Source organism: Schistosoma haematobium, chromosome 3 (assembly GCF_000699445.3).
Source record: "Schistosoma haematobium chromosome 3, whole genome shotgun sequence".
Classification (NCBI taxonomy): Eukaryota; Metazoa; Platyhelminthes; class Trematoda; order Strigeidida; family Schistosomatidae; genus Schistosoma; species Schistosoma haematobium.
The window spans coordinates 45,214,506-45,225,559 of record NC_067198.1 but is presented as its reverse complement, the minus strand read 5'-3'; positions in this window follow the sequence as shown (position 1 = coordinate 45,225,559).

Genomic DNA, 11,054 nt, shown 5'->3' with positions numbered 1-11,054 from the left:
CTTTTAGCTACTCATTATACATGTAAGCAAGTATTCCAGGATTTACCAATACATCTGAATGGTTCCATTGTTGAAATTTATTGAATAGTGGAGAAGTAAAATCGATCATCAGTCAAGTGCTCCTCATTTTCAGAAATTTATTTCTTGGTAGAGATCATATGTAAACTCGCTACAACTACAAGATCAAGCAAAACGAACATTTTCATTAAAACGGTATGGAGGTATAACAAGCTAGGTTTTGTAATGAGTTACAATAGGTAGTTGTTTACGGATTAGTATATTTTGTAAAATTTTTGAACATATTGGCCAATCAGCTGCCTGAGTTTATCATAGAACATGAAACAGTCCTCATAGAATCAATTCACTTTCAGTCGTTATTAGTAAACCAGGTCAAATGCCTGCAAGAATAAACAAATACATCAAGATTTCAAAACTCTTTTGCTGCTAACAACGAAATAAAGCAGAACTCGGATTTTTAGATTCTGGTAAATAGTAACTATAAAAGTGAAATAAAATAATTGTTTAACAAGAGGACTTCTAAGATACAAACAACATAACAAGTAAAAGCTGCATTATGACTACAAAACTAATGTTTGAAAAGCACCGAACAAGCATCACTATTAATTAGGAAAGATATGCAAAATTTTGTTGCACATGTGGCATCTTGAATGTATGCCAACAATGCATGGTAATCTCTAGTATTTCTTAAAATAAAGCTGGATTCAAGACATAGTCCAGGCTGTCTTAGTTGGAGAAAACATAACTAACTGAGATAAATAGTTTACGGAGTTTTCGTGACAGCCTGTTCATGTGGGTGGTTTTTCTCACACTGACTTTGGTCATCTAAGAAATACTGCCTTCTTTTAATTTAATTAGTGGGTAGATGTTCCATATTACCTTGACTAATACTGTCTTTAATACATACGAACATATGATTGGGTTTATAGTCATCTTAAAAATGAGAAGTTCTGAGAGCTTTTTATCAGCAATATTAAACTAAGAGCGCCTCAAAAACTTTCACCTTTTAACCAGTAATACTTGATAGTTATTCTGTGATTACATCCGAGCATTTTTACCATATAGTAAATTTCATTTGGGATAAAGCGAACGATTACATGCATTGTCGCTTCATTTGCACGTCTTTTCACTCGCTTTAATTAGATTTAAACAGGGACGCTTTTTGAATTCTGCCCGTCGTAGATGCGTATTTGTCAAACAATTCGCAGCTTTTGAACATAGATATTATGTACAGCATCTGTGCTCTAAAAAATATTAGATGCACCATAACTACCGTGCATTCAACTACTTCAAGATTCGCCCCGTAAGTATATACTTATTAATATATGTTCTTGATCATTTATATCACAAGCAATGACGCAACATGAAGTAATTCGAACCTCGTTCTAGTTTTTTCACCCAACAGAATCTAACTATAGTTTGATCGGGAGAGTGTAGAGTCTGGGTACCGTAAAAATTTCAGACCAAAATAAAACAACGTGACTGATCAATAAGTATTTGAAATCTGAATATCAGAAACAACACTATTTTGAAAAGAAGCTAAGAAAGACTCAAAAGCTGAGCAAACCATTTATTTAGGCATTCAAAACAATATAGGAAGAGAAGGTTGAAGCATTAAGTTATTACCAACTGACCACGAACTCATGTATGACTTTTGAATATGTTCGATCATCTCAAGGTCAAATTTTATAGCGTTTCAAATGGTTAAAATGGTTGTGGACGGAATAGAAGAAGCTTTCGCTTAACAGGCTTCCGTATCTAGTAGCAGTGGATCACCAATACCTCCAGGCAGGAACCCAGGTATATTAACGATAACAGAGGAAAAATTGGTAAATCATAGTAAGATGATAACCTTAGTTCTTAAGAATGGATGGAGTTTCCTCTTGACGGACTTCTGAGAAGTCGCTTGGACTAACTCAGCCGGAAGCAAATTATGGCATTCGACAACTCTTAAGGAGTGGAAATTTCGTCTCTAGTTTCTGGGTGTTAGGTTTGTGTTGGAGCTAAACTTATATGGATGTTTAAGAGGATGTCCAGAAGTGTTAAGGATACTTTAAGCCATCAGAAGGTCATCTCTAAGACGCCAATACTCTAATAGGCAAAGGTTTAGTAAATGGAGGCGATATTCATTAGGCTTGAATTTGAGTCACCGAACTGATTTCGTGGCTTACCGTTGGATATATTCTGGAGTATCCTTATCCTTTTGGAGTGAGGGAGAAAATACTGTTTCCGTACTCTAAATGGAGGCGAATAAAACTGTTGAAAATTACGTGGAAATTTCTTCCGTCAAACTAGCCAAAAATGCGCTTGATTGTTACCAGTGCGAGGTTTGCTCGAAAGGCATTTTTCACAGCTAACGTAAGACTTCTAATCGTAGGGTACCAGCACTCCTAAATCCTTATCAACTTGGGACACTTCTAGAAAGGAGTTTCCTTAGTCTTAACCGTAGTCTGCAACATGTCACAAACGAATTACTTCACACTTTGAAGTGTCAAAGGTAAGTCTTTTGTCATCTGCTCAACTTTGAAGTCGAGTCAGACCCTCCTGAAGTGCCAGTATATCCTCTTGGTTGCGCCTCTTTCCAAAGTTTCACATCACCAGCAAAAAGTAATAAATCAGGCGATAGCTGTTGTAGAAAATCGTTTATATAAATTAAGAAAAGAAGAGGTCCTAGCACTGAGCCCTAGTGGATTTCAGTGGGACATTTCATAGCCTGAGCGAAAGTGAAGTTAACCCTGACCTCAGAATATCGATTTTTTTATATATGAAGTGAGCTAGTCAATCATTTGAGCTTATTGTCAGGACATACATGTTTGGCCGTATCAAAAGCTTCTGATAAGTCAAGGTAAACAACTTCAACCTTCTCCAGGTTTGTTATACAAGAATAACCCTTGATGATACCGTGTTGTTAGGCGTAAAAAAATTTATGGATAATAAATAGTCGTGTATACCATAGCATATCGGGGACTTCATAACTTTTGCAGGTATAGAGAGAGGGGTCACCGGTCAGCAGCTCCAAGGTTCGCTGAGTCGACCACCTTTGAAAATTGGTGTGATGTGAGCCAGCTTTCAAATTTCCAGTAGTTTGCCTCGGCCTAGCAAGTGTGAGAACATCACTTTAAGCGTTGTTGCCAGGATTGAGGCTGCTTCCCTCAGTATAGCAGAATGAACCGTACCCGGGCAGTTGCAGATGAAGCTTTCATCAGTAAAGTTGATGTGGGTCGGTTGAAATGTCCGGAAGTATTATACAGCCAAAGGACCGTGACGTCACCGTCGTTATTGGTCGGGCCATTAGGACCTAGCAGTTGGGAAACCCCAGTTTTTGCTTGTCGAATAGAGGCTGCATAACGGAATAAGCTTTTAGGATTGGAGACAAACTTATTCATAAGCTTTACCTGGTACTGAAGCCTGTCTTCTCTTATTGTCTTTGTGCATATGTTCCTTATATGTTTGCATTGCCTGTACGCGCCGTTGTGATCAGTTCGTTTGTATTCTCCCCAACAGTGTCTTCGGCGGCTTATCAAAAGAAGAGTGAGGTTCTTGATGATCGTAGGTTGCTTGTAGATTTGGAAATCCTCCCAGCACATGATCGTCGTACTCAATATCAGCAGCGGGCTTGATGTAGATGACTTCAATGTGGTAGACAATCTTACTGAGCACCATACGGATTCATTAAGATTGATGAATTCTTGATTGGGCACTTGATGTGTCTCCAGCTAGGATCATAAGTACAAGACAACTCCACCCCCAATTCCTGTTTTTCTGTCATTGTGAGACAAAGACATACCGGGTATTGCTAGCTCCTGGTCTGTAACCTGAGAAGATATCCAAGTTTCAGATATTCTTATCAGATGAGCATTATTAGCATGGCTAAGATCACGTAGCTCATCCATTTTATTTGGCGAACTCGCGGCGTTCATGTATAAGCAGTTTATGATTTCAATTCTTCTTTCGTCTGTATGGGCCTTACTTGAATGGACAGGTAGCCTACCTATACAAGGTTTTCCGAGTTGATAGCCCCTGTCCTTTACACTTTTTTTATGATCGAGAAAGTCCACAAGTGCAATGGTTAGCTCCAACTTGCCTTTGAGCTTGATCTTGGCGTCATGTGGTCATGTAACGGCTTAGATGCATATAGATTCCAGTTGGCAACCGACGTCTGTTGGAACGAAATGTTTTCAGACTTGCAGCTACCATATGTAGGATAGGAAAGTTATCTTCATTCGCCGTGGCTTGCAATCTCCGTCCTCCTTGGGTAGTCTAGTCACTTGTTGAGTCAGTATGTTTTCAGGCTTTAGGCATTGCTTGATGAATTTCCATTCCCTAATATCAGAGTTTGTGTGAACAGGATCCGTGTTTTCTGGTACACCTTGCAAAATGATACTACTTTCGCGGAGGAACTTCTCGCGATTCTTTATGGATGAGATTGCGCTCAGAATACGGTGTGCTGGGCAGTATTCTTACGTTCCCATCAGATTTCAATAAGTGACTAGCTAGTAGGGTGAGACACGAAGTAGCATCGGGTGATTTTTCCCTAAGTGAGTCGTGTGACCGTCAAAGGCTCTATTCTGGGAAGTTCAAGTTTCTTGTTTAACTCTACACAAGGCATCCTGTCATTTTTGTTCTGCAAACTGAGGGAAAGATCAGGGATTACCTCAAGGTTCATGATTATGAGGGAATCGTCACGAACCTTTATTGTCTTCCCAGGTTTTCCGGTGCGCTCAGGTTTAGGACCTTGTTGTTTGGAGGTCGAAGAGAGTTCCCGATTCCTAGGCTCCTTGATGACCGGACGGATATTCTTGGGAATAGACTGTAAGTCCAAATCATCAGTCGATATCCGCACAATTCTTGGGACGTTTAGCTTCTTAAACGGTGACGCTCTATCCTTTACAGCTTTGGTAACGAGGGTCCAGTCACCTACAAAGTTTTGGGAACCACCGTTGCATTTATGGACCCTGTCTATCCTACTTCTCATCCTTCATTTTTCACCTCTTTATGAGCATTCTTGTGGTATACCACAGATAGCATATGTTGAACATATGAGTTCGTCCTGCACCGTTACACCCGGAATTTATATGGGGTCATTATCAAGAGGCACCAAATAATGCGTCAATGTCACCGAACGACTGCTCTGAACCTTAATTTTATTCATTCACTAACACCAATTGCTTGTCACGACGCGGCCTTAAGAAAACGCGATATCTCTCGTATTGGACATTGGAGTCTTACTAACATCCATATTATAATGTTTGAAAATTTATCATCTGCTTATATAATCAAAATGCCTTATAACATATCAGCCTAACCAAGTAACTTATTAAAGCGAATCCTGTAGCATTTGTACCAATTTGATCATACCTGTAAACTGACGTGCCTCATGTAGCATATTGTTTTCTGAGAAAATATGTAATTAGAATCACTTTAAATATCCGACAGACTACACTAGAAACTGGATACTCCATCACAGCCCCGTCGTTCTACGCTGAAGCTGATGCTATCTAAAACACCTGGGTCAAAACGCCTAAGCGACGCATTGAAGACGTTGGATCGATAATGACTGAACGACTGAGCGATCCCTGCCTATAGATGTGTCATACAATGAACTTTCCCAAAGGATTCCCACTTGTTTCCAAGAATCACAGGCATTAGAAAACATATCCTTGCCACTATAACGACAAACCGAATCCCAAAATCTTGGATTAATAGTTGTGTGACTACCTCATCTATAATATCTTCCGTAGACGTCACCTTAAATATTCTTTCATGAACATCGGCTGCTCTGTCTCTCTCCCTTTCTTTTACTTGTTCCCTTTTGAGCTCCCTTGAGATATAAAACGGTTGACTTCATCCTACACCATCCTTAAAGCCTCAGATATTCCAAAGGGATATAAGGTTGCGATTTCTAGAAGCTTCTACCTTCACTGGATCTATCCTTGACCATCAGTTGCACGTCGTCACGCAGCTTTCATGAAGCGCGCCAACTGTGATACTGACTAAAATCATTTACATTCATATCTTATAAATTATCAACCCAGATGAGTAATTTAATACACTGGATATTGTGTGATTTTTAAAAATTTGATCATGCCTGCAAACAGGCATGACTCATGTACCAATTGTGACTTTAATGGAGATAGGCCTGACAACCTTATTTTGTACATAGTTTTCAATGTTATTTGTATTTATTTTGTCAACATTTCACTGTATGTATATTTAACATTAAATGACTGTAACTGTTGTTTTAGTAAATGACCTTGAACACACTTTCCGTTGTGATTCTAACATAGCGTGACATATTCTTTCATATCATCATTCTTATTTTTATTGAACAAATATTTGCACTAATATCCTGTTTCACTCTGTATACTATTGAATAAATCTAAATGCATTCATCCGAGTGTACTAAATTGTTTTTATTTTATTCTTCCCAATTTCTGGTTTACTTCTGAGGTCGATATTCATCACACAATTATCATTCTTATAATGGATGAACCTTTTCACTAGGTGCTCATTTCTTTTCTCTTTCTTCTTTCCTTCTAAATGAATATTGTTCTTAAGATTACGAAGTTTGTAATTAAGACAATAACTTGTGTTACATTTAAATCGACTTCTCAGACTTGTTTTATCTACACTGCGCATATATGACTCATACATATGGATATTTCGTTATCCTTTTCATTTAATTGAGACTTTCATAGCATCACTCCAAACTATAACTGCACAAACATTTATTCAACGTCATATCTTACTGCGATGATAAGCTATTTTTTCTTAATTATTTTTTGTTACTAATCTGACGATATATACATGGCCGTTTATTCATGTTCTGTGGTCATAAACTATTTGCGTGTTTCACGTCTCCTTTACTTCTATTCCCTTATTTTCTTCCTTTATTTCTTTAAACTCATTTCAAAATACATCTCAATTACACAGACCTGATTTACTATTATTATTCCATTATTATTACTCTTTTTTAAATATGGCAAATATAATCCTAACATTACTGAAAATTGTGTATTATTGCATTTTTTGAAGAAACCCGAAATGAATTTTTCACAACACTTATGTACCCATAAGATGTTTGTGAATAATAATAATAATAATAATAATAAGGAGCTTAAAGAGAAAGTAAGAGGTTTATGGTCGATAAAAAGGGTTAATTCACAGCCTTTGGTATAGTGTTGAAAATGCCTCACAGCACAATACATAGCTAGAATTTCCCTACCGAATGTGCCGTACCTCGATTCAGTGTCTAGCAACCGTCTAGAGAAAAATACCAAAGGTTTCCAGGAAAAGTTAACCCATTGTTGTAAGACTCCTCCGATTGCTGAATCAGATGCGACAACTGCGATACTAATGGATACTTGGGCGCCCTGATGTGCAATCATCATTGCTTTAGCTATATGTTCCTTAATTGTGGAGAATGCTTTTCGTGCGGTGTCGTCCAGATTGATGAATTTCACACTTCCACGAAGTTTGCCGGTTAGCGGTTTCATAAGTAACGCGCATTTCGGTATGAACCGTCTATAGAAACTTAGAAGGCCGTTAAAAGTCTGTAATTGCTTGATGGTGGTCGGTTCTTGGTAATCCAGAATGGCCGCCACTTTGGTTCTAAGGGGTCGAATGCCTTGCTTGTCTATAGTGTGTCCTAGGAAGTATACAGCATCTGTCAGGGAAGTCCTACTCACTGCCTTCCCGTGACGGGGGTGTTGTTCACCAAAATGAGAGGACGAAAAGCGAATATCCGGCGCTTTAACCGGATCCCAAATCAATGGTGCACATGGGCTCCAGTATCCTGTGAGAACAAATGGCATGTGGACCAATTGTTGGTCACCGGCTACCATGGTACTACATCTCCTCTTGATGCTCCACTGCCTTGTGGATCAGACCTTTAGGTAAAGGCTCGGGCGTGGCCCCCTAAGAAAACCACTTGCTTCGGTTTGGGCACCCGGGCAGTATCACAGCCCACACACACACAAATATGTTGTGGTGCATATACATTTGGTGCCCTCTTGTACCGATATTTATGTGTTGAAATAAATAAATAAATAAGGAAGTTTAATGAGTTAGTTCCGATTTGGCATTTCTGAATGTTTACAGTAATGCCATGTTTTTGTAGTCGGTCGAAAACAAGATCCAGATGCTTGAGATGAGATTCTCTGTCCAGACTTGCTATTAGATAGTCGTCAACATACGCATGTACGAAGTTGAGACCTCGAAAAACGTCGTCTGTGAACCTTTGGAAGGTTCGTGCAGGGTTTCTTAGACCGAAAGGCATTCGCAAAAATTCGTAGAGTCCGAAGGGAGTAACGATAGCTGTTTTCGGAATATCGTCAGTGGCCATAGGGATTTGGTTATACGCTTTAACCAAGTCGATTTTCGAAAAGACAGTTGTACCTTTCAAGGTAGCTATCAAATCGTGAATGTGAGGTAACGGGACCACGTGCAATGGAGATGTCAATGGGCCGTTTGGCGGTCTTATGACACCTAAGTTTATCATGTAGTTGAATTCGTTTTTGGCCAACCTTATCTTTTTGGGTGCCAGTCGGCGTGCTTTCAAGAATACAGGTGGTCCTGTAGTCGTGATGTGATGTGTAACGTTGCTGGTCACACGCGGTAATTTCGGTTGTGATTGGTATATCCCAGAATACTTATCGAGTAGTGGTTGATAGAAAGGGTCTATCGTGTGTTTAATTGTGACTGGAGATAATCTGCAACCACAAAAGAAAGTTACGCAAACAGATAAATTAGTGTTTCCGTCTATTAGCCTCCGTTTGGGTGTATGGATGATTAAATTGTTGTGCTGTAGTTGGTCTATACCAATGATTGGCATGGAAACATCTGCAACAACAAAGATCAAGAGTATGGGTTTGCGTAAACCCACATTAAGGTAAACGTACCTTTTACAGTATGTGACGATAGGCTTTCCGTTTGCCGCCTGTAGATTTAAAACCGATCCGTGAAGCCGTCCGTTAGAATTTGCAGGAAGAACGTTAACTTCTGCGCCAGTATCGACGAGGTGGCGAACTCTCGTTGTCACATCTGTGACGTGCAACAGACGATTATGTTTGCCGTTACCGCGTGCCGGCTTGAAAGTTTTTTGAATTGTTCTTCGTGTCGGTCGATTATGAGTTTAAAAAAGATTGCAGGATTTTCTGCAATTTCTGAAAGACTTTCTATACTGGTTAAAATACTAGCACCAGTCGGGGTTATCCGTCTCTCGTGGTCTAGAGACAGATCGCTTAAGTGAAGTGCTTCTTCGCAGGGTGTATGACCTTTTACGGAGCTATTTATTTTGGGGATTTGTTTACCGCTACAGTATCAGACACTACAAGCTACCCATTCTGAACACTCCGTAACATCCTCTTAAATATCAAAAGTAATTCATCCGATGAATGCCGGAAATTAAATTCAAAACGGCAAACAGGATTGAGGGCGAACGTAGTACTCCTTATTAGTATTAAAATTTTTGAATTCGTTACTTAGTATAGTGATTCTAGTAAACTTTCTAGTGTTCGATAGACATAGTTTACAGTTTCAGATTCAGTTTAAAAAGGACAAGAGGCTTGATTGCCTGTGTTAGTCCTAGCAATGGTTGTCTCTCAATCGATCCAACTTTCCTTTGAAAGAGTCAAAGGATGGAGCCTCAACCACGTGCTGAGGTAATGAATTCCACTCGTTGATGGTTCGATGAGAAAGTCGATAGTCAGCTGACAAGTAATTTGTTCTGGGCTTGTGAACATTTTGGAGTGTCCTCGTAAATTCCCTGTCTTGGAAGACAAGAAAAATGAGGGCATATCAGATGCAAATTTATCACTAAGCAATTTGAAACTGTAATCAAGTCGCCTTTAGTTCTACTATATGACAACCGGAAAAGGTTTGGCTTGGCCAGTCGAGCATCATACGTTTTAGCGTCGACATGACTGAAAGCCCTACATATTGACCATAAGGTTCTAAAACCTTTGATGGGTGTTGCAAGGCAGTGTGCAGTATTCTTTAGGTCTTGGCTAACGATGTCTCCTAAGTCATTGTGTCTTGACTACAGGTAGCTCAGTGTTATTCATTGTGTGTGTATCTATACCTTGATGACCGATATGCATCACAACACATACATCGTATCGTTCTCCATATCTCGACATTGTCAGCATATAGCAAGACCGATGATAATAGGAGATGGGGAAGGTCATTTACACACAAGAGAAATAGCACTGGCCCCAAAAATGTACCCTGGGGCACTCCACCGAGCACACTTTCCCAGATAAAGTTCGCGCGTACTCTTTGTTGGCGCCAAACTAGGAAGTCTTTTATCCACTTCAATAGATTGCCTCCAATTCCGAAATTTCTTGGCTTATATAAAAGCCGGTTGTGCGGAACCTTGTCAAAAGCTTTGCTGAAATTAACGAAGGCTACATCTAGAGGTAGCTTTTGGTCCTTAAGAGCGCACCAGCTTTCACGAGCCACTAATAAGTTAGTGAGACAAGAATTTACCATTCTGAAACCGTGCTGTACTCCGAAAGTATCCGGTTTTCATCGAGGTACCTAAACAGATAGATCAAAGTATATACTTAAAGAGTTCGCAAAGAATTTAGATAATTACTTTAGTAGCCTAGGATGCAATTCATCGGGCCCCGTGGGTTGACCTATGTCAAGCTTATTTAGCAGACCAATGACATCGAGTTCCTTAATGGTCACGCTATCCAGTGTATGTATGGGGAGATTTATGTGCGCTGACGGGAAGGGTGGTTCTATAGTATATACATTGCTACAGTAGTTCGAGAACAATTGACCCTTACCAAAGTCGTCCTCCACTAAGGATGAGGCAGTACTGTCTCCCCATAGTGCAGGAATAGTTCCTCTTCATTTTTGTCCTTTGGTTTATATAGGAATACAAGCGTTTAGGACATTCCATGGATTCCTTAACAAGTTTTTCTTCGTTCAACTTTCTAGACTTACGGAGGGTCGAGACACAGGCATTCCGAGCTTTTCGATACTGAGATTTTGTCTCATCGGTCCCCAGTAACCTAAATCTATCCCAC